This window comes from Bos mutus, chromosome X, assembly GCF_027580195.1.
Source record: "Bos mutus isolate GX-2022 chromosome X, NWIPB_WYAK_1.1, whole genome shotgun sequence".
NCBI lineage: Eukaryota > Metazoa > Chordata > Mammalia > Artiodactyla > Bovidae > Bos > Bos mutus.
The window spans coordinates 30,167,841-30,195,443 of NC_091646.1; the positions used below are offsets into that span (position 1 = coordinate 30,167,841).

Genomic DNA, 27,603 nt, shown 5'->3' on the forward strand with positions numbered 1-27,603 from the left:
AGGACAAAAAACTAGAGACCAAAACCCATCGTGAACACAGATGCAAAAATCCTCAAGAAATTATTAGCAAACGACCACAACTCACACAATATGAATTATAGAACCCAAGTCACCCTATACTGATTTAAAAGATTAATTAGTAGTTTATAAACTCTCACAAAGGAAATCTCTAAACCTAGGCAGTTTCATGAAAGAATTTTACCAGATATTTAAAGAAGAATCTGTACTGCTTTCATACGATCTCTTTCAGAAAACAGAAAAGGCAGGCAAACTCCCCGTTTCGTTTTATGACTCTGATACCAAAACCAGTCAGGTACAGTACAGAAAAAGAAAATTACAAGCCAATTTAAAAGAACTGAATTTTTAAAAAATTGGCAAATCGAATCCAGGAATATCTAAAAGGAATAACACAATGACTAACTGAGGTTTATCCCAGGATTGCAAGGCTGTTTCACTTTCTAAAAATTAATACAGAGAAGGACAAATATCATATGATATTACTTGTATGTGGAATCTAAAAATATACTACAAATGAACTTACTTAAAACACAGAAACAGAATCACAGACATAGAAAACAAACATGGTTAAACAGGGAAAGGGGAAGGGATCAATTAGGAGTATGAGATTAACAGATACATACTGCTATATATAAATTAGATAAACAACAAGGGTTTACTGTATAGCACAGCAACTATATTCAACATCTTATAATAACCTATAATGGAAACTAATTGAAGAATAGAATATATATATATATATATATATATATATATATACACATATATATACACACACACACCAAATCACTTTGCTGTATACCTGAAACTAACAAAATATTGTAAATCAGCTATAATTTAAAAAAAAGAACAAAGTAAGAAAAAATTAATTCATGTTATACATAATATCAACAGGCTAAATAAGAAAAATCACAGGATTGTTTTGTGCTTGATTTTAAAAAAAGAACTCTCATAAAAGAATAAAAAAGGACAACCTTCCTTATCTTGATATAAAGCATCTGCAAACTCCATAGCTAACATTATACTTAACGGAGAGAGACTGGATGCTTTCTCCCTAAGATCGGAAGAAACCAGGCAAGGATGCTTGCTCTTACCACTGCTACTCAACAAAATAATTGTAATTTTAGCTACTGTAACAGGTATGAGAATGAAGCAAAAGCCATACAAACCAGAAAGGATGAACAATGCCTGTCCCTATCTGCAGAAAACATGATTGTTTACATGGAAGAGTCCAAAGACTTGACAAAAGAATTCCTAGAACTCTTACCTAATAGTAGTTCAGCAAGTTCAGCAAGGTTGGAGGATATAATATCCACAAACAAGAAATCAATCATATTTTTATATACCAACAATGAACATTTGGTAATGTTCAATTCCAAATAAAATTTCTAAAATTAAAAACAGAATACTCTGCAACCCAAAGTGAAGTCGCTCAGTCATGTTCAACTCTTTGCAACCCCATGGACTGCAGCCTACCAGGCTCCTCCATTCATGGAATTTTCCAAGCAAGAGTACTGGAGTGGGTTGCCATTTCCTTCTCCAGAGGATCTTCCTGACCCAGGGATCAAACCCAGGTTTCCCACATAGCAGGCAGATGCTTTACCATCTGAGCCACCAGGTCTATAACCCAGGCCTTCCACATTGTGGGTGGATTCTTTACCAGCTGAGCCACAAGGGAAGCCCAAGAATACTGGAATGGGTAGCCTATCCCTGCTCCAGTAGATCTTCCTGACCCAGGAATTGAACCGGGGTCTCCTGCATTGTAGGTGGATTCTTTACCAACTGAGCTATCAGGGAAGCCGTCTACTGGCATAAGGATAGATGTATATAGATAGATCAATGATACAGAAATGAGGGCCAAGACATAATCAAATTTGTAAGCTTTTGCACAAGTTCAGTTCAGTTCAGTTGCTCAGTCGTGTCCGACCCTTTGCGACCCCATGGACTGCAGCACACCAGGCCTCCCTGTCTATCACCAACTCCCGGAGTTTACTCAAACCCATGTCCATTGAGTCGGTGATGCCATCCAACCATGTCATCCTCTGTCGTCCCCTTCTCCTCCCACCTTCAATCTTTCCCAGCATCAGGGTCTTTTCAAATGAGACAGTTCTTCGCATCAGGTAGCCAAAATATTGGACTGTCAGCTTCAGCATCAGTCTTTCCAATGAATATTCAGGATTGACTTCCTTTAGGATGGACTGGTTGAATTTCCTTAACCATAAACAAAATGAAAAGACAACCTACAGCCTGGGACAAAATATTTGCAAATGATACAACCAACAAGGGGTTAATTTTCAAAATATACAAACATCTAATACAACTCAATACCAAAAAATAAAAAAATGCAACAAAAAAAATAGGCAGAACACCTTAATAGACATTTCTCCAAAGATATACAGATGACCAAGAGGCACATGAAAAGATGCACATCACTAGTTATTAGAGAAATACATAGCAAAATTACAATGAAGTATCACCTCATGTCTGTCAGACTGGCCATCATCAAAAAGTCTACAAATAAGAAATGCTGGAGAGGGTGTGGAGAAAAGGGAACCCTCCTACACTGTTAGTAAAAATATAAATTGGTGCAGCCACTATGGAAAACAGTATGAAGGTTTAAAAACTAAAAATAGAGTTACCATACAGCCCAGCAATCCCACTCCTGGGCATATATCCAGAGAAAACTCTAACTCAAAAAGATATATGCATCCCAATGTTCATAGCAGCACTATTCACAATAGCCAAGACATGGAAGCAAACCTAAATGTCTATCAACAGATGAATGGATAAAGAAGATGTTAAATATATAAACAACAGAATATTACTCAGTCATAAAAAGAATGAAATATTCCCATTTGCAGCAGCCTAGATCGACCTAAAGATTATCATACTAAGTTAAGTCAGACAGAGAAAGACAGATATTCTATGTTATCACTTATATGTATTATCTAAAAAATGATACAAATGAATTTATTTACAAAACAGACTCACAAAGAAAACAAATTTATGGTTATCAAAGTGGAACAGGGAGGGGAAGGGGTAAATTAAGAGTATGGGATTAACAGATACACATTACTGTATATAAAACAGATAAACAACCAAGATTTACTGTATAGAACAGGGAACTATATTCATTATCTTATAATAACCTATAACCTGAAATAATATGATACTGTAAATAAACTATAGTCAAATTTAAAAATAAAAGAAATGAGGGTCAAGAAATAAATCTTACATTTGTGCTCAGTTGATTTTTGTCAAGAGTGTCAAGACAAATAAGTCTTTTCAGTAAAACATGTTGTGACAATTCAATATCCACATGCAAAAGAATGACATGATTCTTTTTTCACTATACACAAAAATTAACTCAAAATGGAAGACAGACCTAAATGTAAGAACTAAAACTATCAGACTCCCAGAAGAAACACAGGAGTAAATCTTTGTGATCTTGAATTAGGCAATGGCTTTTTTGGACATGATATCAAAAGCACAAGTGATAAAAGAAAAAATACATAAATCAGACTTCATCAAAATGAAAACTTTTGTGCTACAAATAATAACCATCATAAAAGTGGGAAAATGACTCAATGAATGGAAGAGAACATTTGCAATTTATATAATGTATGAGGGTCTAGTAGTGAAGGAAATGGAACCCACTCCAGTATTCTTGCCTAGAGAATCCCATGTACAGAGGAGCCTGGCGGGCTATGCAAGAGCTGGACATGACTTAGAAACAAAACCACCACCACCCCATGAGGGTCTAGTGTTTGGGATATATAAAGAACTCTTAAAATTCAACAATAGAAAGACAACCCAATTTTAAAATGAGCAGGGACATCCCTAGTGGTCCAGTGGTTAAGACTTTACCTTCCAATGCAGGGAATGCACATTGTATCACGGGTCAGGGAGCTAGGATCCCACATGCCTTATGGCCAAAAAATCAAAAAGTAAAAAAAAGAGAAAACAGCAGCAATACCATAACAAATTCAATAAAAGACTTTAAAAATGGTCCACATTGTTAAAAAATCTTTAAAAATAATAAAATGAGCAAAGGATCTGAACAACCATTTCTCCAAAGAAGGTATTTGTGTGTGCTTAGTCACTCAGTCATGTCTGAGACTTTGTGACCCTATGGACTGTAGCCCATCAGGCTCCTCTGCCCATGGGATTCTCCAGGCAAGAATACTGGAGTGGGTTGCAATTTCTTTCTCGAAGGGATTTTTCTGATCCAGGGATTGAAGCCACATCTGCTGTGTCTCCTGCATAGCAGGCAAATTTTTTACCCACTGAGCCATGAGGGAAGCCCCAAAGGTACACAAATGGTCAATCAATGCGTGAACAGATGCTTAATATCAGTGGCTATAAAGAAAAAGACAGGAAATTACAAGTGTTGGTGAGGATGTGGGAAAATGAAATCCTTATATATTGTTGGTGAGATTGTAAAATGGTACAACTACTTTGCAAAGCAGTCTGGTAGTTCCTCAAGTATTAAACATATTATTATCATATGATCCAAAATTCCACTATTAGGTATCTACGAAAGGTATCTCTACACAAAAATTTGTACATGAGTTTTCATAGCAGCTTTATTAATCCGTTCACTTCAGTTCAGTTGCTCAGTCATGTCCGACTCTTTGCGACCCTATGAATCGCAGTATGCCAGGCCTCCCTGTCCATCACCAACTCCCGGAGTTCACTCAAACTCATGTCCATTGAGTCGGTGATGCCATCCAGCCATCTCATCCTCTGTCGTCCCCTTCTCCTCCTGCCCCCAATCCCTCCCAGCATCAGAGTCTTTTCCAATGAGTCAACTCTTCGCATTAGGTGGCCAAAGTATTGGAGTTTCAGCTTTAGCATCAGTCCTTCCAATGAACACCCAGGACTGATCTCCTTTAGGATGGACTGGTTGGATCTCCTTGCAGTCGAATGGACTCTCAAGCGTCTTCTCCAACACCACAGTTCAAAAGCATCAATTCTTCGGTGCTCAGCTTTCTTCACAGTCCAACTCTCACATCCATACATGATCACTGGAAAAACCATAGCCTTGACTAGATGGACTTTTGCTGGCAAAGTAATGTCTCTGCTTTTGAATATGCTATCTAGGTTGGTCATAACTTTCCTTCCAAGCAGTAAGGATCTTTTAATGTCATGGCTGCAATCACCATCTGCAGTGATTTTGGAGCCCCCCAAAATAAAGTCTGACACTGTTTCCAGTTTCCCCATCTATTTATCATGAAGTGATGGGACCAGATGCCATGATCTTAGTTTTCTGAATGTTGAACTTTAAGCCAACTTTTCACTCTCCTCTTTCACTTTCATCAAGAGGCTTTTTAGTTCCTCTTCATTTTCTGCTGTAAGGGTGGTGTCGTCTGCATATCTGATGTTATTGATATTTCTCCCGGCAATCTTGAGTCCAGCTTGTGCTTCTTCCAGCCCAGTGTTTCTCATGATGTACTCTGCATATAAGTTAAATAAGCAGAGTGACAATATACAGCCTTGACATACTCCTTTTCCTATTTGGAACCAGTCTGTTGTTCCATGTCCAGTTCTAACTGTTGCTTCCTGACCTGCATATAGGTTTTTCAAGAGGCAGGTCAGGTGGTCTGGTATTCGCATCTCTTTCAGAATTTTCCACAGTTTATTGTGATCCACATAGTCAAAGGCTTTGGCATAGTCAATAAAGCAGAAATAGATGTTTTTCGGGAACTCTCTTGCTTTTTCCATGATCCAGCGGATGTTGGCAATTTGATCTCTGGTTCCTCTGCCTTTTCTAAAACCAGCTAGAACACCTGGAAGTTCACGGTTCACGTATTGCTGAAGCCTGGCTTGGAGAATTTTGAGCATTACTTTACTAGCATGTGAGATGAGTGCAATTGTGCAGTAGTTTGAGCATTCTTTGACATTGCCTTTCTTTGGGATTGGAATGAAAACTGACCTTTTCCAGTCCTGTGACCACTGCTGAGTTTTCCAAATTTGTTGGCATATTGAGTGCAACACTTTCACAGCATCTTCTTTCAGGATTTGAAATAGCTCAATTGGAATTCCATCACCTCCATTAGCTTTGTTCATAGTGATACTTTCTAAGGACCACTTGACTTCACATTCCAGGCTGTCTTGCTATAAGTGAGTGATCACACCATCATGATTATCCTGGTCATGAAGATCTTTTTTGTACAGTTCTCCTGTGTATTCTTGCCACCTCTTCTTAATATCTTCTGCTTCTGTTAGGTCCATATCATTTCTGTCCTTTATTGAGCCCATCTTTGCATGAAATGTTCCCTTGGTATCTCTAATTTTCTTGAAGAGATCTCTAGTCTTTCCCATTCTGTTGTTTTCCTCTATTTCTTTGCATTGATCTCTGAGGAAGGCTTTCTTATCTCTCCTTGCTATTCTTTGGAACTCTGCATTCAGATGCTTATATCTTTCCTTTTCTCCTTTGCTTTTCGCTTCTTTTCACAGCTATCTGTAAGACCTCCCCAGACAGCCATTTTGCTTTTTTGCATTTCTTTTCCATGGGGATGGTATTGATCACTGTCTCCTGTACAATGTCACGAACCTCCATCCATAGTTCATCAGGCACTCTATCTATCAGATCTAGTCCCTTAAATCTATTTCTCACTTCCACTGTATAATCATAAGGGATTGGATTTAGGTCATACCTGAATGGTCTAGTGGTTTTCTCTACTTTCTTCAATTTAAGTCTGAATTTGGCAATAAAGAGTTCATGATCTGAGCCACAGTAAGCTTTATTCATAATAATAGTCAAAAAGTGGCAACAACCCATATTTCAATCAGCTGGTGGAATATTATTTGGCAATAAAAAGGAATGAAGTAGTAAAACATGGATGAAACTTGAAAATACTATAGTAAAGCAAAAAGAAGTTCAGTCACAAAAGGCTGCCTAGGTATGGCTCAAATTATAAGAATGTACAGAACAGGCAGGTCCGTAGATACCTGAAACAGACTACTGGCTGCTAGGGGCGGAAGGTGAGGAGGAATGGGGAATGGCTGCTACTGGTGATGTGATTTCCTTTTGGGGTAACAAAAATGTTCCAAAATTAGGTGGTGGTGATGGCTGCATGACTCTGTGAATATACTACAAAGCCCTGAATTAACACTTTAAATGAATTTTATGGTATGTGAACTATATCAATAAATCTGTGTTCAAAAAACACAATACTATTTACAATTGATCTAAAGAAAATGTGAAGTAAATCTAAGAAAATGTGCATATAATCTGTATTGAGAATATTACAAACTGCTTATAAAAGAAAGATTGAAACAAAAGAGGGACACTGTGTTTATTGATTAGACTCAACATAGTAAATATTTTAATTGTCCTCAAATTGATCTGTGATTTTAATGCAATTCCCATCAAAATCTCAGCAAGATTTTTTTTTGTAGCCAAGACAAGCTTATTCTAAAATATGTATGGAAAGGTTCAGGTCCTAGAATAAAATGATTTTGAAAGACAAGAATATATAATAGGAGAAGGCACTGTTGTTGTTCAGTCACTAAGTCGTGTCCAACTCTTTGTGACCCCATGGACTGCAGCACGCCAGGCTTCCCTGTCCTTCACCAACTCCCAGAGTTTGCTCAAACTCACGTCCATTGAGTCAGTGATGCCATACAGTCATCTCATCCTATGTCGTCCCCTTCTCCTCCTGCCTTCAATCTTTCCCAGCATCAGGGTCTTTTCCAATAAGTCTATTCTTTGCACCAGGTGGCAAAAGTATTGGAGCTTCAGCTTCAGCATCAGTCCTTCCAATGAATATTCAGGACTGATTTCCTTTAGGATTGACTGGTTTGGTCTCCTTGCAGTCCAAGGGACTCTCAAGAGTCTTCTCCAACACCACAGTTCAAAAGCATCAATTCTTCAGTGCTCAGCTTTCTTTATAGTCCAACTCTCACATTCATACATGACTACTGGAAAAACCATAGCTTTGACTATATGAAACTTTGTCAGTGAAGTGATGTCTCTGCTTTTTAATACACTATGTTTGTCATAGCTATTTTCCCAAGGAACAAGTGTCTTAATTTTGTGGCTGCAGTCACTGTCTGCATTGATTTTGGAGACCAAGAAAATGAAATCTGACACTGTTTCCACATTTTCCCCATATATTTTGCCATGAAGTGATATGACTGGATGCCATGATGTTCATTTTCTGAGTGTTGAGTTTTAAGTCAGTTTTTTTTCACTCTCCTCTTTCACTTTCATCAAGAGGCTCTTTAGTTCCTCTTCATTTTCGGCCATTAAAGTGGTATCATCTGCATGTCTTGAGTTTATTAATATTTCTCCTGGCAGTCTTGATACCAGCTTGATTCATCCAGCCTGGCATTTCCCATGATGTACTCTGCATCTAAGTTAAATAAAAAGGGTGACAATATGCAGCCTTGACATACTCCTTTTCCAATTTTGAACCAGTCTGTTGTTCCATGTCCGATTCTAACTATTGCTTCTTGTCCTGCATACAGGTTTCTCAGGAGGCAGGTAATGTGGTCTGGTATTCCCATCTCATTAAGAATATTCCAGTTTGTTGTGATCCATACAGTCAAAGGCTTTAGCATACCCAGTGAAACAGAAATGTATGTTTTTCTGGAATTCCCTTGTTTTTTTCTATGACCCAGTATAGGTTGGTTCCTCTGCCTTTTCTAAATCCAGCTTGTACATCTGGAAGTTCTGAGTTTGCATATTGCTTAAGCCTAGCTTGAAGGATTTCGAGTATAATCTTGCTGGCATGTGAAATGAGTGCAATTGTACGGTAATTTGAACATTCTTTGGCATTGCTTTTCTTTGGGATTGGAATGAAAACTGACCTTTTCCAGTCCTGTGGCCACTGCTGAGTTTTCACTGTACCTGGTATCAACATTTATTATATAAAAAACATTAATCAGGACTGTGTGGAATTGGCAGAAGAATAGACACACAGATCAATGGAGCAGAAATAGACCCACATAAGTGTGCTCCATTAATTTCTGACAAAGATGCAAAAGCAACTCAATAGAGGGACAAGCTTCTCAACAAATGGTGCTGGAGCAATTGGCCATTTATACGCCAAAAAAAAAAAAAAGATGAATCTTGATTTATATGTCACACTTTGAACTGAGAAAGCAGAGACATCACTTTGCCGACAAATGTCCATATAGCCCAACTATGGTTTTTCCAGTAGTCATGTACAGAGGTGAGAGTTGTACCATAAAGAAGGCTGAGTGCCAAAGAACTGATGCTTTCAAACTGTGGTGCTGGAGAAAACTCTTGAGAGTCCCTTGGACCACAAGGAGATCAAACCAGTCAATCCTAAAGGAAATCAGCCCTGAATATTCATTGCTGAAGATGCTGAAGCTGAAGCTCCAATACTTTGGCTACCTGATGCGAAGAATGGACTGACTGGAAAAGACCCTGATGCTGGGAGAGACTGAAGGCAGGAGGAGAAGGGGACGACAAAGGATGAGATGGTTGAATGGGATCACAGGTTCAATGGATATGAGTTTGAGCAAGCTCCGGGCAGATGAAGGACAGGGAGGCCTAGCATGCTGCTGTCTATGGGGTCATAGAGTCAGACATGACTGAGCAACTGAACAACACAATATTAGCTTCCTGATTTTGATCAACATTTTATTCTTACGCTAGAGAATGTCTTTATTCTTAGGCAATACACATTCAAGTATTTTGAGATAAAAGCACATTGTGTCTGCAATTTATTTTCACCCAGTTTAGAAAAAGAAATGTGTTTGTGTGCATGTGTAGAGGGGGGAGTAGATAAAACCAAATAAATGTGGTAAAATGCTAGTATTTGTGGAATTGAGAAGGTATGCAGAAATTATTTGTATTTTCCTGACAACTTGGCTTGAAATCTGAATTCATGTCAAGCTAAAAATTAAATTTAGAAAGCTTAGAAGTGATCAGTTAACCCAGTGGAGAGCAGGTGTAGATAGAAGCCTGAGGGCCAACTGTTAGAAAGTATTCACAGTTTATACATGGGTTTATAAGAGGCAATGGGACAGGTGTCACAGGCACACACATTTGGAGAATACTAACTATTGTTTTGATAAATTTCAAAACAAAACCAAAAGAAAAAAAAAAAAACGGAGCCTTCTTCTCAACAAACAACCTGTTGCAAACGCCCCTCAAACCTGGCTCAGCATGGCAGACACCAGGTGGTCTGCTGAACTCCTTCTAGGTCCGCACTCAGAACCTGGCCCACAAGACAGAAAAACAGAATAGGAGGGCTCCTTTCAGGTAGAGCCAATTGGCAGAATGGATGGATGGGTGGGTGGATGGATGGATGGATGGAGAGTAGATATAAGAGTTTAGATATAAAAGGCTACTAAATACTCTTGCTGAAAAAATTATATCAATTAGTGATTATTAGCAGTATTAGTTATTATAAATAATTTCAGCCCAGAGAACAAAGAAAGCATTTTATAAAGTACAGTTCATCAGTGACCTGCTAAAAGGAGAACATTTAACTTGAATAGTCTAGTTGTGTTTTCCAATATGGTAGCCACTAACCACATGTGGCTACTGAGCAGTTGCAATGTGGTTAGTCTGAATTGAGATGCACTATAAATGTAAACTATACACTGCAATGCGAAGACATAGAATCATAATCTAAAAACTGTGTACAATATCTCAATAAGTTTTATACTGATTATATGCTGAAATCATAATTTTAGAATTGTCATTGTTGTTTAGTTGCTCAGTCGTGTTCAACTCTTTGTGACCCCATGGACTGTAGTCCACCAGGCTCTTCTGTCCACAGGATTCTCCAGGCAAGAATACTAGAGTGGGTTGCCATTTCCTTCTCAAGGGGATCTTCCCAAATCAGGGATCAAACCTGTGTCTCCCATATTGCAGGTGAATTCTTTGCCACTGAGCCATGCAGGAAACCGCCATAAGTTTAGATAGATTAGGTTAAATAAAATATATTTTTCAAATTAGTTTCATCTGTTTCTTTTTTACTTTTTTAATGTGGCCACTAGAAAAATGTTAATCTGTATGCATGGCTCGTGTTTATGACTTGCATTATATTTCTTGTAGGCAGAACTGGCCTAGTTGATCAATAGTTTTGCAAGTTTTTGCTCAAATCTTACCTTCTCAGCAAGGTCCTTCCTGTCCACCATATTTAAAAGTGTATCCTTGACGTAAAAGACTCATACACTGAGAACTACAGAACATTGATAAATGAAACTGAAAATGATTCAAAGAAGTGGAAATATATCCTATGCTTTTGGACTGGAAATAATTACTATTGTTAAACTGGCCATACTATTGAAAGCAGTCTACAGAGTTAATACAATCCCTATCAAATTAACCATGAGCTTTCTCACAGAACTGGAACAAATAATCTTAAAATTTCTATGGAACTGAAAAAGACCCAGAATTGCCAAATAAAGAAAAAGAACAAAACCTCCCAGACTTCAGACAATACTACAAAGCTACAGTAATCAAAACAGTGTGGTATTGGCACAAAAACAAACATCAATGGAACAGACTGGAGCCCAGAAATAAACCCACACACCCATGGTAAATTAATCTTGAAAAAGCAAACAAGAATATACAATGGAGAAAAGACAGTCTCTTCAGCAAGTGGTGTTGGGAAAGCAGGACAGCCACATGTAAACTAATGAAGTTAGAACATACCCTCATACCATGCACAGAAACAAACTCAAAATGACATGACACCATAAAACTCTTAGAAGGGAACATAGGCAGAATACTGTTTGACATAAATCACAGCAATATTTTTTTGGATCTGTCTCCTACAGTAATGGAAGTAAAAGCAAAAATACAAATGGGACCTAATTAAACTTAAACGCTTTTGCATGGCAAAGGAAACTACAAACAAAATTGGAATCAGAGAAAATATTTTCAAGCAATGTGACCAAAAAGGGATTAATGTCCAAAATATCCAAACAGCTCATATAGCTCAATATCAAAAAAATTAAAAAAAAACTCAATAAAAAATGGGAAGACATTTCTCCAAAGAAGACATATCAGTGGCAAACAAGCACATGAAAAGATGCTCAGTATCACTAAGTATTATATAAATGCAAATCAAAACTACAATGAGGTATAACCTCACACTGGCTAGAATGGTCATTGTCAAAAGTTTACAAATAATAAATGCTGGAGAGGGTGTGGAGAAAAGGGAACCCTCCTACACTGTTGGTGGGAATGTAAATTGGTGCAGCCACTGTGGAGAAGTATGGAGGTTCATTAAAAAACTAAAAATAGAGTTGCCATATGATCCAGCAATATCACTCCTAGGTATATATCTGGAAAAGATGAAAACTTTAATTTGAAAAGATACATGCACTCCAATGTTCACAGCAACACTATTTATAATACCCAAGACATGGAAACAAGCTAAGTGTCTATCTACGGATGAATGATGTAGTGTATACACACAAAGCAGATGCAGTGTATATACACAAAGGAATACTACTCAGCCATTTAAGAAATAATGAAATATTGGTATTTGCAGCAACATGGATGGACCTAGAGATTATCATACTAAGTGAAGTCAGACAGAGAAAGACAAATATCGTATGATATCACATATGTGAAATCTAGGAAAATGATACAGATGAACTTTGGAAAGCAGCAAGAGACCCACAGACACAGAAACAATCTTATGGTTACCAAAGGGGAAAAGCGTCTGAGAGGGATAAACTAGGAGTATGGGATTAGCAGATACAAACAAATATATACAGAATAGACAAACAACAAGGTCCTACTGTATAGCACAGGGAACTATATTCAGTATCATGTAATAAACTACAATGGAAAGGAATCTGAAAAGAACAGTTGCTATACACCAGAAACTAACACAGCATTATAAATCAACTGTACTTAATAAAAATAAAGTACCTACTAAAGAGAAAACAAAAGTGCACCCTTGCCCAACATCCCCCAACTCCCTTCCCTGACTCATTTTGCTTCAAGATACATCACTTCAAACATATTATAGTTTTTACATATTAATCTTGCTGTTACTTGTCTCCCCCACTAGAGTATCGTCCATGAGGGTTTTTTCTGTTTTGGTCACTCTTATATCCCTGCTCCTGCTGCTGCTAAGTCACTTCAGTCGTGTCCGACCCTGTACGACCCCATAGACGGCAGCCCACCAGGCTCCTCTGTCCCTGGGATTCTCCAGGCAAGAACACTGGAGTGGGCTGCCATTTCCTTCTCCAATGCATGAAAGTGAAGAGTGAAAGTGAAGTCGTTCAGTCGTATCTGACTCCTAGCGACCCCATGGACTGCAGCCCACCAGGCTCCTCTGTCCATGGGATTTGCCAGGCAAGAGTACTGACACATCATTAATTGGCATAAGTTCTTTCACTGTGGGTATTTAGTAGCCTTTTACATCTTAACTCTCATGTATCTGCTTATTCTACCTTCCATCCATTTCTCCACCCATTCATTCATCCCCACCCATCCATTTTCCAACAGTGCCTGGCACAAAATAGACACATACACACAAAATCTTTGCTCAATCAGCTTTTCAAAATGATTCCTGAACAGTTCCTGAACTGACCAGCATCCAAGTTCCAGTTTCATCCTGACCCCACCTTTCCTTCTGTTCAAGAGGGAAAAGAGAGGCAGCCTGCTATCCCTTTCCTCAACCCCGAGAGGGTCCACAGGAGAAAGAAGGATCCTAGGCACTGCCCTCTTTTCCCACCTCCCTTTCTGCTTTGATTTCAAGGCCAATGCTCTCAAATCTGTGTGAGGAGGAGGGAATAGATACATTTTTCCAAAAGGCAGACAGCCTTCAGGAACTATGTGGGCAGAGAAGCACATATACTTAAAAGTGCTAGAGCGATTTTCATCCTTTTTTTGGACTTGATGTCCCCCTTCCTCTTTCAGACAATTACTGAAGTTAACCACTAGAAAAGATTAAAAGGTCATATAATCCACTGGTCAAATCACATTCTCCAAATAGAACAATCCAAACCAATAAAAAGAAAAATCTCAGAGAGCCCACCATCCCTCTAGGCCAGCCCCTCACTGTAGTCAAGGGACCTACAGGGCCCAGAGAGGGGAAGGGACTTATCCAAGGCCACACAGTGAGGGAGCAGAGCTGAGCCGGGCATCCAGGCTGCCTCCCTCTCAGACCAGGATCTCTCCAACTCTACATCCCCATAGTAGTCCTGTCCCAGGCCAGAGGAGGTGGTGGCCAGGCCCAGAGAAGAGGTGGTTGGTTGGGCCGGAAGCAAGAGAAACAGTCCTAGAACTGCTGGCCCTGTGGGGACAAGCTGGGTAGAGTTTGTAAGAACCCCATGAACTACAGGTGGCCAATACATTTATATGGTTAGAAAACTAACAAACAAGCAAACCTGGTAAGTACTATGGGTGCAAACAGTGGTGCAAAATCTTCTCTTAGACAAGACAAACTGTTAGTCACTGCAAAAATCAGGGTGGGGCGGGGCTGGGGGCTGGGTTCTTTTTTTTTTCTCATAATGAAAATTAGCAAATATGAAGTCAAACCCAAAGCATCTTACATGTTTAAATTAAAATCATTTAAAATAATAAGGTCCTAAGGACCACACCCCCCTGTTATTTAAAAAAATCTGATTTATTTAAAATTAGGCCATCAAAAGTATTTAGCTGCGAAAAACTCAGATGCTGGGGACAGAGATGGGGACAAAAATCCCTTTTTGATAAGCTACTATTTGATGGCTAGAAATGAAAATCTCTCAGTCCTCTATTCTACTGACTACAGGCCCACCCCAGCTGGAAGCCTGGGTGCTTCTTCTGTAAGGGTCTATGACCTATGGGGTGGGACAAAGAGCCCCCAAGTGGGCTGAGAGCAGGAATACTTGAGTCCAGGATCAGCTCAGCTCCTGGTGGCTTGCTGGGTGATCCGGCCCCAGCATCCTCATGTGTAAAAGCAGGGGTCTCTAAGGGAATTCATGCTTTCCCCATTCTTTGGAAGTGAAAGCCACTCAGTCGTGTCCCACTCTTTCTCCAGGCCAGAATATTGGAGAGGGTAGCCTTTCCCTTCTCCAGAGGATCTTCCCAACCCAGGGATTGAACCCAGTTCTCACGTATTGCAGGCTGTTTCCTTACCAGCTGAGCCAGAAGGGAAGCCCCAAAATACTGGAGTGGGTAGCCTATCCCTTTTCCAGGGGATCTTCCCAACCCAGGAATCGAACCGGGGTCTCCTGTATTGCAGGCAGATTCTTTACCAAATGAGCTGTTAGGGAAGCCCATTCTTTGGCCCTACATAAATCCATATCCACTTTTTGTTTTTACCCAAACTTTTGCTAAGAGTCACAGTCTCCACCTACCAAACTAAAATGAAACCCCCACGCTTTCAATCCTCAGGTCGTTTCAAAAACAAATTATGATTTCTGCTTTTCAAATATTGTAATTAAAGTGTTAGTTTCTCAGTCATGTCCGACTTTTTGTGACCCCCATGGTCTATAGCTCACCAGGCTCCTCTGTCCGTGGGGATTCTCTAGGCAAGAATACTAGAGTGGGTAGCCATTCCCTTCTCCAGGGGATTTTCTGACCTAAGGATTGAACCCGGGTCTCCTGCGCTGCAGGCAGATTCTTTTACTGAGCCACCAGGGAAGCCTGGCAATTCAGAGAAGCATGAAATGGCAGAGGGGGGCAGAGCATTCAGATTCCCCTTGTCAATCCCTTCACTGTACAGATTGGGAAACTGAGGCTCCTAGTGGACTTGGAGCACAAGTTGGCCAACCCCTAGGTGAATATTCTTCCCACTGTGGAACTAGACTCAGAAATTTGGTTGCAAACAGGGAATCTGCCAAAGGCCAAACACAAACTGCCATACTTTCTGATTGAAGAAGCACTGCTGTTTCAGTTGATGATGTGATGATGTCTGAAATTACCAGGTGGCATCTGCTTCTCTAGTGGCTCAGTTGGTAAAGAATCTGCCTGTAATGCAGGAGACCTGGGTTCAATCCCTGGGTCAGGAAGATCCCCTGGAGAAGGGAATGGCTACCCACTCCAGTATTCTTGCCTGGAGAATCCTATGGACAGAGGAATGTGGTGGGTTATAGTCCATAGGGTTCCAAAGAGACACGATTGAACAACTAACACTTTCAGTATCTTTCACCACTCAGCTATCTGCTTTCCAGGGGCCTGTACAATTCCTCCCCTCCAGATAAACAATGAAGCTAAGGCCGAGACATTCCAGCAAAGGATGGGGTGCGGTTACCACACCACATGATGAGCCGGTATTGAGCATCCATGTTCATCATCCTCGCCACTGAGCCAGCCTGGGGAATCGGCTGGTTCAACTAAAGAAAGAAAGGATGTGGGGACACCTCAGTTTGTCTGCAATCCAGTCCAAAGCCAACCAGCACTGCTCTTTATAAAGGACAGGGAAAGCCCAAGCTCCTTCGCAGATCCCATCTGCTAATTTCCATGGCAGGCAGATGTGGAGAATCCTCCACGGCGCTGGGCCAGGGACACACCCCCTGGCCCCACTCCAGAGCCAAAGAGGGCTGGGCAAGCAGGACCCTTAACCAGGCATGGCGTTGGGAACTGTCTAAATCCCAAGACACATGTGCCCTATCCCTCCCAAGCCAGACTCTTTTATGCTAACTTGCCTGCGTGTAAATTACACGATCTCAAAGGAAAGGATGATAGGACGCTCATGTCAAAAGAGACCTGCTTTTCTTTAATTTCTTGGGCCAAATGGGAAGGCAAAATGAAGAGTAACCAATCAGCAATCTGAGAGCGTGCCCACACCTGCTGTTTGTAAGACTATCTTACCAACACCATGTTGCTGGAATCTGCCATCATACCATTAAGCTAGGTAAAGCCAGCCTTCTCATATACCCATCTGACAAATGAAGACACTTAGGGCAGCTTCATGAACTTGAACAAATCCCACAGGTGGTCAACACCTGGCACCAATGGCAAAACTCACTGTTCTTCCCACCACAGCACAGCTGCTGCTGCTGCTGCTAAGTCACTTCAGTTGTGTCCGACTATGTGACCCAATAGACGACAGCCCACCAGGCTCCCCCGTCCCTGGGATTCTCCAGGCAAGAACACTGGAGTGGGTTGCCATTTCCTTCTCCAATTCATGAAAGTGAAAAGTGAAAGTGAAGTCGCTCAGTTATGTCTGACTCTTCTCGACCTCATGGACTGCAGCCTACCAGGCTCCTCCACCCATGGGATTTTCCAGGCAAGAGTACTGGAGTGGGGTGCTATTGTCTTCTCTGCCACATCGCAGCATTTCTATCCAAATGGTAACCGGCAATGGTGCCACATTGAAGCATTCTTAACCCATCTCAAAGGACCCATGAAGGAGCAATGAATGGGCTTCCAGAAAGGTATACAAGCCCCTGAAATTAGATACACCATTGCATATAATTCTCAAAGAAGTCCATGAGCCACACAAGGCAAAGAGCTGACCCTGCTCTAGAGAGACAGGAATCATTTTAGGTATGAAATGGGACTCAAGAATACACAGAAGAACTGTACAAAAAAGATCTTCATGACCAAGATAATCACGATGGTATGATCACTCACCTAGAGCCAGACATCCTGGAATGTGAAGTCAAGTGGGCCTTAGGAAGCATCACTACAAACAAAGCTAGTGGAGGTGATGGAATTCCAGTTGAGCTATTTCAAATCCTGAAAGATGATGCTGTGAAAGTGCTGCACTCAATATGCCAGCTAATTTGGAAAACTCAGCAGTGGCCACAGGACTGGAAAAGGTCAGTTTTCATTCCAATCCCAAAGAAAGGCAATGCCAAAGAATGCTCAAACTACCATACAATTGCACTCATCTCACATGCTAGTAAAGTAATGCTCAAAATTCTCCAAGCCAGGCTTCAACAATACGTGAACCGTGAACTTCCAGATGTTCAAGCTGGTTTTAGAAAAGGCAGAGGAACCAGAGATCAAATTGCCAACATCCGCTGGATCATCGAAAAAAATAAAAGAGTTCCAGAAAAACATCTATTTCTGCTTTATTGACTATGTCAAAGCCTTTGACTGTGTGGATCACAATAAACTGTGGAAAATTCTTCAAGAGATGGGAATACCAGACCACCTGACCTGCCTCTTGAGAAACCTATATGCAGGTCAGGAAGCAATAGTTAGAACTGGACATGGAACAACAAATAGGAAAAGGAGTAAGTCAAGGCTGTATATTGTCACCCTGCTTATTTAACTTATATGCAGAGTACATCATGAGAAACACAGGGCTGGATGAAGCACAAGCTAGAATCAAGATTGCCGGGAGAAATATCAATAATGTCACATATGCAGATGACACCACCCTTATGGCAGAAAGTGAAGAAGAACTAAAGAGCCTCTTAAAGAAAGCGAAAAAGAAGAGTGAAAAGTTGGCTTAAAGCTCAACATTCAGAAAACTAAGGTCATGGCATCAAGTCCCATCACTTCATGGCAAATAGATGGGGAAACAGTGGAAACACTGGCAGACTTTATTTTTTGGGGGTTTCAAAATCACTGCAGATGTTGACAGCAGCCATGAAATTAAAAGATACTTACTCCTTGGAAGGAAAGTTATGACCAACCTAGACAGCATATTAAGGAGCAGAGACATTACTTTGCCAACAAAGGTCTGTCCAGTCAAGGCTATGGTTTTTCCAGTGGTCATGTATGGATGTGAGAGTTGGACTGTAAAGAAAGCTGAGCGCTGAAAAATTGATGCTTTTGAACTGTGGTGTTGGAGAAGACTCTTGAGAGTCCCTTGGACTGCAAGGAGATCCAACCAGTCCATCCTAAAGGAGATCAGTCCTGGGTGTTCATTGGAAGGACTGATGCTAAAGCTGAAACTCCAATACTTTGGCCACCTGATGCAAAGAGCTGACTCATTTCAAAACACCCTGATGCTGGGAAAGACTGAAGGCAGGAGAAGGGACAACAGAGGATGAGATGGTTGGATGGCATCACTGACTGAATGGACATGAGTTTGGGTAAACTCCAGGAGTTGGTGATGGACAGGGAGGCCTGGCATGCTGCAGTCCATGGGGTGGCAAAGAGTTGGACAGAACTGAATGATTGAACTGAACTGAACTGAACTGGGGATCAAGAGACCAGCCAGGGTTGGCTTCTATGAAATCAATCTCAGAAGAGTCTTGGCAGCCAGGTGGTCCTGGCCATGTTCCAATCTCAAGGACAGAAACAGCTTTATGTGGGCAGGATGCCATGGGGCTGGGGAGGGGTTCCCCAAAAGGGTCTTTCCAACTGTTGAACCCCTCCTACCTGCACCCTGAAGAGCACATGCTCGCCAAGGAATGACAACCCTTACATCCCATAATTCCAGTAAGAGGTTCCAGATTCTCCCTAGTAAGGAAATCACAGGGCTCAGTGGTCAAGAAATCACCTGCAATGCAAGAGCTGAAGGAAACATGGGTTTGATCCCTGACTCTGGAAGATCCCCTGGAGCAGGAAATGGCACCCCACTCCAGTGTTCTTGCCTGGAGAATCCCATGGACAGAGAAGCCTGGTGGGCTACAGTCTATAGAGTCGCAAAGAACTGGACATGACTGAAGCAATTTACACACACGCACAAGAGAATCAAATGAAGGCACAGAGGGTGAGAACGGTGCCTTTTCAGGTAAGGGTGAGTGGGCAGATCTAGGATGCAGGAAGGGAAAGGTTGGGGGACTGAACCCAAACTAGTGTGCTTAGAATTTTGCAAAGGGCCAACCCAAAGGCACAACTGAAAAGGCCAGGAAGGCTGTCCTCAGCCCCGGGTGGAACAAGGGTTTCAGACCTAGCTCTGTCTGTCTGGGTGCTGCCTTCCAGAGAGGACGTACTGAGGATACTAAGAGAGGCAATGCTAGCTTCTAGTTCTAGACTTCTGGGTCAAAGCATGTTCTAAAAGGCAAAGGGCCTTCCCTTTTGGGGAGGAAATGAACAGGGATCATGCTTCTCAGCTCCTGAGACAAGTGTGTGTGTGTGTGTGTGTGTGTGTGTGTGTGTGTGTACAAGTTCAGCTCTGCATGACTTCCCCGGGCGGGCAGGGAGGCGAGGCCCCACAACTAGCTCATGTGTCCAGATGCGAAGGACTCCTGTCTGAGAAGCCAGACTTCCCAGCCACCCTGGGGTGGGGAAGGGGTCTCTGAGTATTAGCCACCGCTGCTGTTTGGGGATAAAGAGAACTGAAGGGCTGCCAGGTGGCTGCTGCTCCAGTGGGAGGGGCAAATGGAGAGGGAAGGAGAGTCGCCTGCTTGGAGCATCCCTGTAGCTTAATCCTGCAATTTCGCTGTCACTGCACTCTGAACGGGTTCTGCCTTGGGAGCAGGCCCTTGGGAGGCTCCAATTTGATAATGGCCTCACCTCTGCCGAAGAACCAGACCTTGCCACCTGCCCTATTAGCAGACAGGATGGGCTCCCAGGCTGCCCTCCTGTGCAGGGTATTAGTAATGTGCCAAAGGCAACACATAGGCCATAAGTCGGAGCACTGGCTGCCCCACTGGGATTAGTGCAGAGACACTCTCCATATTTTCAGGGCTCTTTTTGAGGGCTGTGGCTGCGAGGACTACAATAATATCATAACGTATAACTATAATTCTCTGTACCCCATCACTGGCAGATCGCTAGAAACAACCAGACTGTTCACTTTCATTCAAATGTCAGCACCATTATTTTAACACCAAGTGTGTCCGATTTGACTCCATATCCCTCCACATGGATGTGAGAGTGGTGGCAAAATGAAATGGCATACTTCTTTGAGCTTTTGTTACAACATGTTCATGTGGCAAACTGTGAAGAAAATGTAGTAATTAGAGGTTAAATTAATCCTTGACAGACAAGCGGCTTAGAAACGCCCTCCTCCCCAAACCCAGCATAAAGCACACCAGTCTTTCAGAATTAGACACACAAAGCATGTGACGTTGGCAACCGCACTGAAACTACTGTCCCACTTAAAATTCCAAAGTCGGCGTTGCAACCTCCAGGGGCAGATCTTACACACTGAGGTCTCATTAAGAACAAAACCCAAACAACCCCTGCCACTGCCAACAAAGCCCACCCAGCCAAGCCCTCCGAGTGGCTGGTGGCCCCACACTCCATCAGCAACTTGAAAACAAGATATGACACACGCCTTTTGGAGGCACCACAGCCTTGGCCCTGTCTGATCCTTCACTTACAACCTCCGATTTCAGCTGGAAGAGAAAAGCCCTGTGACTTTATAGAAGAGGAAGTGGGGCCCAGAGAGGAGGCCCGACTTCCCTGAGGCGGCACAATGAGGGGAGACCTAAGGGAAAAGTCTAGTCTCCCACTCTCAGGTAAGTACCAAGTTTGGAATGCCTGCTTAGCACCCATGGGACTTTCCTCTTCCAGCTTGAACATTCTGTAAGCATCTGAGTGTCCAGGTGCATTAGTTCACCAGTGCCAATTCTTTGCAGGAACTGGGGTCACCTGGCCAGGGGGTTTCCAAAAAGGAAGGCAAGGCTGGATCCTGTCCCCTGTGCCATTCGTGTGATGTGGGGGGTTCAGGTTCAAACACTGGCAAAGTGGAAAAGCACTGTTAAGGATGGGGAAGAGGGCTTGGGACAGCTGGACAGAGGACTTGAGATCGTCTGAAGCATTCAGGATAACAACTTAGAGCTGTCATCAGGCCTTTAGTTCAAAAAGGCCCAAACTTCCTCTCCAGAGATGGAAGAAGGCACAAGCCGGGGTCACCGGGTCCTTCCAAGGCAGATGTCATTCAATAGCTCAGGCCCTGCAGCCTTCAGGGGCCTCTTCTAGAAGCAGCAGAAACCAAGTCCAGATCCTCCCACAGGTGGAGGAGAGGAAGAAGCGCAGGGTGGAAGCTCATGCTCAGCTCATCCTCCTCTGGGCCTTGTGGAACAATTCTCAGTCTTAGGAAAGCAGCATTTCCCACTTAATGGGTTACTTCCTGGGCAAAGCAAGCAGCAGGGCACCCTGGGAGGTGAAGGTGGTTGGGATGCCCCGTCGAAGCTGGGGCTGGGCTGTGTGCCCAGGGGCATGGTGTGGGTCAGAGGGCAGCCAGGGCAGGACTTAAGCCCTGTCCCTGGAAGGCTTCACTCTGGGGAGCCCACAGTCAGCAAAGCCCTCCACTATGCCTCACCCCACAGTGACAAATCTGATTGCTTTGGGAATTATGAAGAGGTCAGATAAAATTGGGGCACTTCTGTGAATGGGGAGAAAGAAGAAAGCAATGGAGTGGGAGAGGGAGGGAATCCAACTGTTTTTTTCTTTTCCTATCCCCTCCCCTTGCAGAAAATGCTCCTGGTTCTTCAGCTGCCAGGCTGGTCTCCTGCGAGCAGGACCCCATGGGACTACGCACTGAAATCCTGGCAGATAAATAGTATAACAAGCCAAGCCCCTCATCTCCTCAGGGAACTCCCCCACTAACTGCCCAAGGGCTCACCAGAGCCCGATGTTCCTCCTCTGCGACACTTGCAGATGAAATTATGACACAGTGATGACAGAAACAAGTAATAAGCACTGCCATAAAACCCAGTCAGGTTCGTACAGATTAATGAAGTTTCTCGCCTCAAAGTCCGGAAGACAGTTCAGGACTCAGTGTCTGCAAAATCAGACTGTTCACACTGAGCTTGGTGACGCTGCTTTCCTGCCGTACAGTTGACTGCTGCTGCCTAGGTTACCCCAGTGGCTGGCGTTCTGAGAGATGTATGATGGGAATTGGTTTATTGTGCTGATCCATAGTAAGTGACTCCTGTTCCCTGATCATTTATCTCCCTCCCCAACCACATCTGGGTCGGTCTATTCACGCTCTCAGCATTCTATCTGCTCCAACAAACACTCAGCCTTTTCTGCTTGGATAAGGAGATTTTTCAGTTACATCCATTATATGTGTATCAACATTTATGGCAGCAAAATAATTGCCAGAGAGCTCAGAGGACAAAAGGTCCTCCCTCATAATGTGATTGGTAAAAAAAAAAGAAAAAAAATCAATATTAACATCAAGCAGGCTAGTGGCAGATTCTTACATGACTGCTGTGTCCTCCAAGTTGGAAATGTGATTTTTTAAAAAACATCCAGCTGGACTAGGAAGCAGTGAGTTCAGAGCCCATACTCCAGTGGGGCACATGTGTGGAGGAGGAAAGCCTTTTTGTCCTTGAAACCTTGACTGAGTAACTGCAAAGCACCAAATCTGTTCTATACTAGATGAGTCCTTTGGAGACATGCCAGTCTAATTTCAAAGAGCTTGAGTCCCGTTATCTGGAAACCAACCAGTGATGAGGTGGCTGGCCGTCAGCAGGTCCTCAGACCACCAGATTAGGGGTACCAGACAGGAAGCCCTGCAGGTTGCTTTCCAGCCTCCAGCATCCACGCGTCTGGGTTAGAAGTTCACATGGGTGAAAGACTCAGAGAGGGAACACTTTCCACTTCTGTGTTGTTTGGATTGACCTTCTGTCCTTTTTTTTCCTCCCTCTTCTTGATGCCCCTCAAAATCTCAGCTCCATTTCTTTACCTATCTAGCCCCCGCCCCACCCCAATAGTATTTCAGTTCGCCAGAAAATGACTATTCCATTCACAAATCACAGAATGTTAGAGCTGGAAGGCACTTGGACTCCAAGGTCATGGTGGGGGGAGGGGGGCAAGGAGGGAGGATGGACTTGCCCAAGATCACTGTGCCAGTTAGTGGGGAGATTGTTCTAGAACACAAGTTTCCCAGCTCCTAGGCTAATGATCTCCCGAATGCATCACTGCAGAAAAAGAAAAATCAGAATCTTGGAAAAAGTTTACGGCAGATAGGAAGCCCCTTTAAAGAAGGCAAGTGGTTCTGCTGTCAGAAGGACCACTTGCCCAAGATCAGTTTCTGCCCATTTCAAAAACCTAAACAGCAGTTGAGTTTCCTAGGGAGAATCTATTAACAGGCGTATTTTAAGCCTTTAGGTGATCCGCTTAAAAGGAAAAAAAAAATGATATTAAATGTGCTGGCCAACCTTGACAAAATCCCTTTCCTTAGTGCAAAGAATCAACCACAGTAAATCTCTTACCTTAAGATGCAATGAGTGCATGGCCCCCGCCCCCACCCCAGCAACAGGCTATTTCCTAGTTGAGTTTAAAAATTCAATGACGTTCCTATTTCAACCCACACATCTGTGTCACTGTCAGCGTCAGTGGCAGGAAAACAGAAGTAACCCTTTGCTAATGATTTCCTAACATGGAATTTCCTCGTATCTCCTCAAGTCTTTCTGTTTCCAATGCCAAACTGTTTTCTCTCCCCGCCCCCCTTTCTCAAACACATTGTACTGAAGGAAAACTGAAAATGGTCCCAGGCACAAGATGATGCTTTCTAAGGAGATCTTACAAGGAAAAGCTGCAGCTCTTTGTGATATTTTTAAGAGGTGGGGAGAGAATTGCTAGTTTTTCTAAAGCCAGTACCAACAAAACAGAGATTTCCTTCTGGGCATCTTGGAATCTCTCAGCCTGGCTCTCTTTCCCTTCTCCCGCCTCCTTCCCAAGTTCCACTTTGAGCAACATTCATACACCAGTGCTGAAGGTAACACGCTTAAGCAGTGGAGGCACGCGTGGGAGGAGGCCGAGGGCCAGGGACGAGGCCAAAGGCCCTCAGGGCCAGGGACGATCTTTGCAGAACTAACACAAAGAAGCACAAAGCAATATAGGCGCCCATGACGTTTCTCCTCTGGAGAATATCCTATTTAATATGCACATTGGTCACAGAGAGAAAAGAGGGCTGTTACTTTAAGGGGAAGTCGCTGATTAGCTGCTCGGGCTGGCAGCAAACAGCTGGTCTGTCCGGCAGGTTCAAGGCCATTTCAGCTTCTCTCTTATGGAGGCACCATATGTTCCATCTCGCACATCAGCAGCTTTATTTTCCAATGATCTTGTTCCAGAAGGGAAGCACAAAGGGAAAGGAGAAGGTGGACCCCGTGTTTACCCTCTGAGTACTTCCTGTGGTTTTTAGATGCAATGGGGATGTGTATGTTTCGAGGCTGGGGATAGTTAACGCTTCTCCTTCTATTCCAAAGACCAGAGAACAAATGTCGGATCAACAGTTACGAATACCCTCCAGAGATCGGAAGAGAGTGCAGTAGGGGAAGGACAGTGAAAAGGCACACATACTACGTGGCCAGGACATTGAACGGGAAGATGGGGTGGAGGCGGGCAAAAGAGATCTGGAGGAATCTGCTCAGGAGACCGACCAGTCGAGTTCGGGCCCCACCTACTTCTCCTGATTTGTCAATTTTTCTTATGGCCAGTATTCCCTTTCTGAACAAACTTCACAAATAGACCCGCGGACCCGTCAGGGGGGCGGGGTCGGGGCCAGTCAGGCCGACAGGCTGGCTAAAGGTTACCTTAAACAGTATGTTTAACATTCCTCAGCTCAAAATCGACTTCCCGCAAGTTTGGGGGTGGGGTGAGGCAGGGCAGGTGTCAGGGATAGGGGCCGGCTGAATCCTCACTCCAACTAATGCTGGGAACCCGTGGGTTCTTAACACTCCCAAGCGCCGGGCCTTGGATCCCTACTCAGGCGGCCGACTCTTCACAGTCCAGAGGTGCGCCCTTGTCCCCACTGCTGGCCCGGGCTGCACGAATCTCGGAGGGGAGGTGGCAGTCCCGACTCCCTCCCTCCATGCAAAGGGGCCCAGCGGAGCGTTTGAACCCCTGTGTTAGGGGCTGCGGGCGGCTGGAGGGCGCAGGAGGAGGGAGGGGTGCAATCGCGGGGTGGCGAACGCCTCAGAGTCGCCGCCATCGTCTCAGCCGTCATCTCAGCCACCAGCAGGTGCGATAGCCACCCTGAGTCCTAACGGCGAGGGGCGCGGGCTGCAAAGCGAAACCGAGGCAAGGGCGCCCCCTATGCCCGGGACCGGGGAGTGCAGTGGCGAGCGGCGAGCGGCGTCGGCCCATCCTGCGGAGCGTGCGCCGCCTCTGGCCCCCGCGCCAGTCCGCTAGCCTAGCCGCCCGCCCAGCCGTCCTGGCGGCGGGGGGCCCCGGGTGTCCACGGCCGGACCGCCCGGCGCACTGCCGGCGCCAGGAGCCAGGGGCTCCCCACACCTTCCGAGATTCCTGCCGAGTGGCTTCGAGACCCAGCGCCCTCCCCCACCGCCTACACTTGCCCTCCTGTCCCAAGCAACTCGAAGCCACTGGGAGGCAGCCGCCCCCGCCCCTTGCCTCTGCGTCCCTTTCCCCTTCCCTCTCTCTAGCCTCCAGGGAAACAAAGGGGCTTTTTATAAAGCGAATTGGCGGCGGCGGCGACGGGGATGGCGGGGGGGGGGGGAATCTATAAAGACAACAAGAGGCGGGGTGAGGGACGAAGCTGAACGGCCTCCGGGAGCCCCAAGCGACCGTGGCGGCCAGGAAGCCCCAGCGGGAGCGCGGCCGACCCCCCGGTCCGTGATCTCTCGGGTGGGGGCCCGCGCTCGCGGAAGGCTGGGCTGCCCCGTTGAGATGCTGCTTGCCGGCTCGCCGAAGCCTGGGAACCGGATCGCCCCGGCCGCGGGACCCAGGCTGGGCGGCGCGAGCCCCGCGGGTTCTCCCCTGGGAGACGCGGGCCCTCTCCTCTTCCCAGCTAACTCTTTCGAAATTGCTCAGGCTTGGGGAGAGTTTGCGTCTTTGTTCCAGCGAGGCAGCCTCTCGTACAACCGGCTCGCTCGCCCTCACAAAGTGCCGGAGCTGGCCTTGGTCGGCTACCTGCAAATGGCACGTTCGCCGTGGGGACGGCGCCCTGGGGGGAATTCCTTCTGCTGCCGAACAACGACAAGCCACCCCAGCAAGTGAAGTCACTTCTCTCCACGTCCCTGAGCCATCCTGTGCTCCCGCCCGCGTACACACTCACACCTACAATCGGGGCGCCCCAAACGGCCGCACCCGGCTGCAGGGGCACGACGGGGCGAAACCCCGGCCCGAAGTGCGTCTGTCTGCTCAGGTTCCGACGACTTCAGGGCAGTTTTCTGCAATCTAATCCTATTAGTGTCTGCTCAGTCCGCATTTAATCACGGATCAAAATCAGACGGTACGGCCAGCTTTCCAAGAGGCTTCCGACACGCTGCCTCGGGACGGAGCCTGACCGAGCCAACTGGCCGTGAAAAGTATTTGGCGGCGCTCCGGGGGGCTTCCCACCCGCCCTTGTTGGCGCTGGGTTGTGCCGCTGCTCCGAGGCCTGGGAGCTCGGGTCGCGGGGGCGCCGGGAGCTCCGGGCAGGAGCCCAGTCGGGGCTGCCTCCGGCCGCCAGCTCTGCTCGGGGCTGCTCTCCAGAGGAGAATTTGGCAGGGAAGGGAGCGAGAGGCGGCGGGCTCGGCGCGCGCACACTCCACACTCCCGTTCGGTGGCGGCAAACTGGCTACGGGTGGGGGTGGGGGGTGAATCCTGCGCCCAGCGCCCACTGCCGACTGGTCCAGGCTCTGGGAGCCGGGATGCGAAGGCAGCGTCGCCAGTGGCCTCCCGGCAGCGAGCGGCTCCGGGTGCGCCGGGACCGAGCGGGAGCCTCCTGGTGGCCCAGCGCGGCCGGGTGAGCCCTTGTGGCCCGCGCCCCTCTGCCTTCCCTCCTCAGTGCTTGACTGCCCCTGCCCGATTCCAGATACCCGGCGAGCGTCGGGGTGCAGGCACAGGCCACGGTCCCGGGCAATGCGAGCTGCGCTCCGCTCGGCCCGGCCAGTTAGAGA

General features: G+C 44.9%; 1 protein-coding gene across 4 annotated transcripts in view; it reads right to left on the reverse strand.

Moving 5' to 3' along the window:
* Positions 1-27,603, reverse strand: part of MAMLD1 (mastermind like domain containing 1) — a 117,587-nt gene that overhangs the window by 89,555 nt on the left and 429 nt on the right. The window lies entirely within an intron of this gene.